Raw genomic sequence first — 6546 nt, 5'->3', positions numbered from 1 at the left:
AAGAAGAAGAAAACTTCTTTAATCAAATTAGATGTAAAGTTTGATTTGCCAATTTATGATGGAGAACTTAATGCAGAGAAGCTAGATAATTGGATAAGGCAAATTGATGTATATTGTAGGGTACAGAATGTTGAATCAAAAAGGAAGAAGATCCAGCTAGCTAGCCTTCGACTAGGAGGAACTGCACTAGTATGGTGGGAAGGCAAGACACAAGTTGATCTTCAAAAACATGGTAAAATCATTTCTACCTGGAATGAATTTGTTTTTGCTATCAAAAATCAATTCTATCCTTTGGCTTACATGCAGCAGGCAATGATGAGTTGGAAAACTCTTTGGCAATTGAAGGGACAGAGTGTACAGAGTTATACTCAGGAATTCCAAAAAAGAGCTTTAACTGTAGATATTTCATTGGACTCACCTGAGACTTTATTGAAGTATATAGGTGGTCTTTGTTGGGTCTTGAAAATGTCATTCATTTCCATTACACTTTCACTATTATGTCCATTATATCACCTCCATTTCACCTCCATTTCACTACTATGTCACCACATTCATCCCACTTTCATTATCATTGGGCCACATTTATGTTTTTCCAAACTTGATTAATTCTTAGCCTTTTTAAGTGAATTTGTGGTTAAAAATTAGAAAATAATGTGCATATGCTTTATACCTAACAAGTGGGTTGAGATTTTTGACATGTGTCGGTCAAAATGAGGCTTCTAGAAGACCCTTATGTGGCACTCTAAGGCCAAATTCGAATTTGAGTGGAGAGAATCAAGAGATCATGAGGATATGTGTCACATCTCCTAATTGTATTGTAACTCTAAGAAGACATGTGTCTTATCAGTTCCTATTTTGATTAGGACTCTAGAGGTAGAGGGAGAGATTCATGGACTCTCATTAATGAGATGGCTTCTCATCTTTTTGTATAAATAGGAGATCTCTCTCCTTCATTTGTTAGCTTGTTAGTCTTAGCTTAGCTTGGAGTTTATAGTTCTTCCTTGATGGCTTTTGAAAGCTTTGGAGAGCTTTGTTGTACTTTGTAATTTTGAAGAATTTGAATAAAGCTTTGATGTTCTCAACATGGAAGGAGATGTGAAGTAGATGTTATGGAGCACATTAGAATGTAAGGTAGAGTAGATTTTATTTTGTAATTATGCTTTGATTTCATTCATGTATGTCAATTTATTGCTTTCAAGTTTGATAGTTTAGATTTTCCATTCATGCAATTTTAATTCATGCAAGTGTGTTCAACCGGTTGATTGTAGATTAGTTTTTCTTTACATGTTTTTGCATCAAATAGTGACATGAGATTTGCCTCTCTGCTGAACTTTTTCTTAAGCTTTTCAATTTCAGTTATGCTTTGATTTCAGTCTTATTTATTTGTTGTTGTTAGTTAGTTTAGATATCAAATTCTTCATGTCATTTGACGTTATCTCCAGAGCCATGGCTTAACCCCGAAAAGCTACTTGGCAAGCTATCAGATTATGAGTGAAGTGATTTGATTTTACTTTCATCTCTGCAATTAGATATCAGGTTCTTCATGTTATTGACATTATCTCCAGAGCCATGGCTTAACCCTGAAAAGCTACTTGGCGAGTTATCGGATTATAAGTGAAGTGACTTGATTTTACTTTCATTTGCAAGTAGGTAATTTAGATATCAATTATTCATGTTATTGACGTTATTTCCGGAGCCATGGCTTAACCCGGAAAAGCTACTTGGCGAGCTATCGAATTATAAGTGAAGTAAATTGATCTTGCTTTCGTTAGTCTGCAATTTTTGGTTTGTTTGAGTGCAATAGTTTAGATTTTATTTATGTAATTAGATGGGCAACAGAGACAATGATTTCATGATCAGTATTTCATCTTTTGTTTGATTTAAGTAGCTGCATATTTACATTCCTGTTCAAGTATTAATAGCATGTTTTGAGATCTTTTGAAGTGCTAAGTTTTGTAAGTTACCATAAGGGACATAAACCTTGTCTTGAAATCTACATCCATACTTGACCTTTAAAAGTATTCTTAAGAGCTTAGAATAGGATTTCCATTTGCGTTAAACACTTTAGGAAACCAACAAGAACAAAACCCCAAAAACAACATAAACTATAAAACAATGAAGTAAGAAAAAGGTTAACTAAGCACATATGGTGCACCACACTTCATCAGTTTACGATACCCGGATTGATAATTTATGTAGAGCAATGTAAGACGTTAAATTGACTAGACAGTCTTCATAGTTATTTAAGACATACTATACTTATGTTTAATCCCACTAGCTTAGATGATGTATCAGTTCAAGCAACACATCTAGAGGCTAGAGGTAAGAATGTAAACCCAGAGGTTGGGAAATCATCTAAATATTCTGTAAACAAGAACAAGGAAAAGAAGAAACTGAAATGGAAGGAGAGGAAAGAAAACACTGTAAAGAAGGATAAACCTTCATGCACTCATTGTAAGAAAGAAGGACACGATGAGGCACACTACTGGTCTTTGCATCCAGAACTGAAGCCTAAGAAGTTCGGGGGTAAGGAGAGAAAGAATGTTGCTGCTATTCAGAAGGACTTGGGGTCAGATTCAGGTGATGAAACAACAGTTACAACCACAGGTATTAAAGGTAAATATTCTGAAGCATCCACAAGTAATTCTTCACAATCTGTTGATAATGAAAGTAATGAGAGGAAAAGAAATGAGCTATTTCATATTAGAGTAATTTCCAAGCATAATAAGATTGATACTTTATTTGATAGTGGATCACAAGTAAACTTGATTTCTGAAACAATTGTAAAGAAGTTGGGACTAGAAACAAAGCCTCATAAGAAGCCATATCCATTAGGTTGGGTGTGTGATAAAACCAAGCTACAAGTCATGAGACAATGTAAACTTAGGTTTGCTATTGGATCAACATTTGTAGATGAGGTTGAGTTAGATATAGTTCCATTGGATATATGTGGTATTGTTTTAGGAAGTCCATACTTGTATGATAGAAAAGCTATTTTCTATAGAGCTGAGAATAAGTATCAACTCACTAAAGATGGAATAGAATACACTGTAAGGGCTCATAAACTTAAAGATAACTACTCTCTCATAAACTCAGGGCAGATGAAAAGAATTGTGAATTCAAGTAAGCAATTTTTACTAATGGTTGTAAAGGAAAAGGATCCTGAAAAATCCAATGCATTTGAAGGCTGTGATCCTAAACAGAAAGCTGATTTAGTTAAAGTTGTTTCAGAGTATGATATTCTATTTCAAGAACCTAAAGTTCTACCACCCAAGTGGGAAATAGTACATGATATTCATTTACAAGAAGATGTTGCACTACGTAACATTGGAATGTACGGGTTATTAGCTTTAGAGAATGCAGAGATAAAGAAGCAGGTATAGGAGTTGCTCGATAAGGGGTTTATACGACCAATCACATTACCATGTGGATTGCCAATCGTGCTGGTGAGAAAGAAAGATGGTTTGTGGCGAATGTGTATTGATTTTAGAGCACTAAATAAAATAACGATCAAGAATCATTATCCTCTTCCTCGAATAGATGATTTGTTAGATCAATTGAAAGAAGCAATTTACTTTTCTAAGTTAGATTTAAGAAGTGGCTATCATCAGATCAGAGTCGCAGAACAGGATGCCTAGAAGACTGCTTTCAAGACAAAGCAAGGACTTTATGAATGGTTGGTTATGCCTTTTGGATTAACTAATGCTATTGCTACATTTATGTGAGTTATGAATGATGTATTCAGACCATTTATTGATGATTTTGTAATAATTTATTTAGATGACATTCTTTCTTTTAGTAAGACATGGGATGAACATGTAAAGCATGTGAAGCAGACTTTAGATGTTTTAAAAAGAGAAAATCTCTATGTAAAACTGTCGAAATGTGAATTTGGCAGAACATCTTTAAATTATTTGGGTTATATTGTAGGGGGTGGTGAATTGAAGATAGATCCCTCTAAGGTTGAAGTCATTGTGAATTGGCCTAAACCCAAATCTGCTTCAGAAGTTAGGAGTTTCCTAGGGGCAGCACAATACTGGAGAAAGTTTATTGCTAACTTTTCATTGATTGCAGCTCCTTTACATGCTTTAACAAGTTTGAAACAAGTGTTTCAGTGGGGAGGCAAATAGCAGAAAGCCTTTGACACCTTGAAAGAGAAAATTAGTACAGCACCAGTACTAGCACTACCAGATCTTCAGCATCCATTTGAGATTGAGACAGATGCTAGTGACTATGCCATGGGAGCAGTGTTGATGCAACACCGAAAGCCCATATGTTATCATTCTGAGACATTTACTTCTGCAGTAGTTAATTATCCTACATATGATAAAGAATTGTATGCATTAGTACAAAGTGTGAAAAAGTGGAAACATTACATAATGGGTAAAGAAACAATCATACATATAGATCATCAACCACTTCAATATTTGCACTCACAAACTAAATTGCAGCAATCAAGACATTATAGGTGGATGGGTTTTCTACAGCAATTTCATCTTGTCATCAAATATAAGAAATGCATACACAATAAGGTTGTAGATATGTTGTCAAGACCAATCATAAATGCATCTACTATACTTAAGCATAACTCAGTAATTCATGAAAGTTACATTGAACAATATGCTCGAGATGTAGATTTTAAAGATGTATATGCAACTTTAAGACACGGCAAACAGGTAGAAGAATTGGATTATTATGTAAAGGACCAACTCTTATATCATTTGGGAAAGCTATGCATTCCACAAACTGAAAGAGTTAACATAATTCGAGAAGCACATACTTCTCTCATATTAGGTCATTTTGGTGTAAGTAAAACAGTTGCACAGTTGCAAAGGTTCTGTTATTGGCCAAGAATGCATGAAACAATTTCTAGATATATCAAAGGGTGTACTATGTGTGCTACAAGCAAGCCCAGTAATAGAAAATTAGGCTTGTACACTCCACTCCCAATTCCTTCTCGTCCTTGGGAAAGTGTTTCCATGGATTTTGTTGGGGGATTGCCAAAGTCTAGGAAAGATCATGATTATTTGTATGTAGTTGTGGATAGGTTCAGTAAAATGTGTATTTTGATACCATGTAATAAGCAGGTTACAACTGAACAAACAACAAAGTTGTTCTTTCAGAATGTATGGGTTCATTTTGGGTTACCCACTTCTATTGTATCTGATCGAGATTCTCGATTTGTTGGGAAGTTTTGGTCAAGTCTATGGGAGTTAATGGACACCAGATTGAAGAAAAGCACAACATTTCATCCACAGATAGATGGTCAGATAGAAGTGGTCAACAGGACAGTGATCTAGTTGCTCAGAGGCTATTGCAGCAAGCATCCCAAGCTTTGGGATGAGCATTTTTGTTATGCTCAGCATGCTTACAACCATGTCAAACACTCTTCTACTCAAATATCTCCTTTTGAGACTTGTTTTGGGTTTATACCAAAGTCTCCCTTGGATTTTGTCTTTGGTAAAGACATAGTAGTTGATGGACACAGTGATGTGGACAAAGCAACTAAGTTCATTGAACAAATCCAGGAAATTCACTAGGTAGTATAGGAATAGCTGGAAAGAAGTCAAGCCAAGTACAAGGCAAGACATGATAAGCATCGAGTTGAGCATAGTTTCCAAGTTGGTGATCAAGTCTGGCTGTATATTAGCAAAGACAGAATGCAGGGTGAAGGTAAGAAGCTTAAACCAATAAGGTATGGACCTTTCAAGATACTTGAAAAAATTGGTGAAAATGCTTTTCACCTTGATTTACCAGCTTATATGCAGATCTATTTAGTCATTAACGTTGAAAACTTGAGATTGTATGAACCTTCAATGATTGAAGATCCTGAAGAGCAAGGTCAGTTGCCTTCTATTGAGGATCTGTTGCCTGAGTATCTCAATGAGTTGTAGGAGGACACAGTTCTGGACAGAAAGGTGAGAACTACGTGTTGAGGGGATGTTGAGTACCTGAAAGTAGGACTCAAGGGTTCAAATCCAAGCAAGGCACGATGGATAGAAATTGGATAAGTGAAGGAACAGTATCCTCACTTGATCAATGCTTAAAACCAACTTTTGGTGGTCCAAAAGCTTTTCAGTGGGGAGGTGTGATCCAAAACGGATCTTAAACCTCTAAGTCTTCAAATATCGGAAACAGCGTATCAAAGTCAAAACGCTAAGGAATGGCGGAAAATAGAGATCGTAGAGAAAAACACTACGGAATGGCGGAAACCCAAGTGGAGCGGAAATGATGTATCATTGAATCAGAGCCATTGGATCTGTCAAGATCAATGGTCAGGATTGAATCAGCGATATCGCATTGGAGGTGGCTAGCGAAATTATCGGAGGCAGCCCATTGGGAAGTGTGATCAGGGATCCAACGATTTAACGTGAGCCGTAAGATCTGGCACACAAATCCAACGGTGGATATCACATTGTAATTATTCCAAAGGGAGGACTTAACCGCAGGCCCAAATACCATGCGATATGCGATTTCTGCTTTATCGCATCGCAAAGGGAACAAGGACTAAGACCCGAGGCATTATGGAAGGCTAATGCGCGACTG

This window comes from Pinus tabuliformis, chromosome 2_2 (genome assembly GCF_031772625.1).
Source record: "Pinus tabuliformis cultivar Carrire ecotype Pingquan chromosome 2_2, CPIR1, whole genome shotgun sequence".
NCBI lineage: Eukaryota > Viridiplantae > Streptophyta > Pinopsida > Pinales > Pinaceae > Pinus > Pinus tabuliformis.
Note: the sequence above shows the minus strand (reverse complement) of the source record.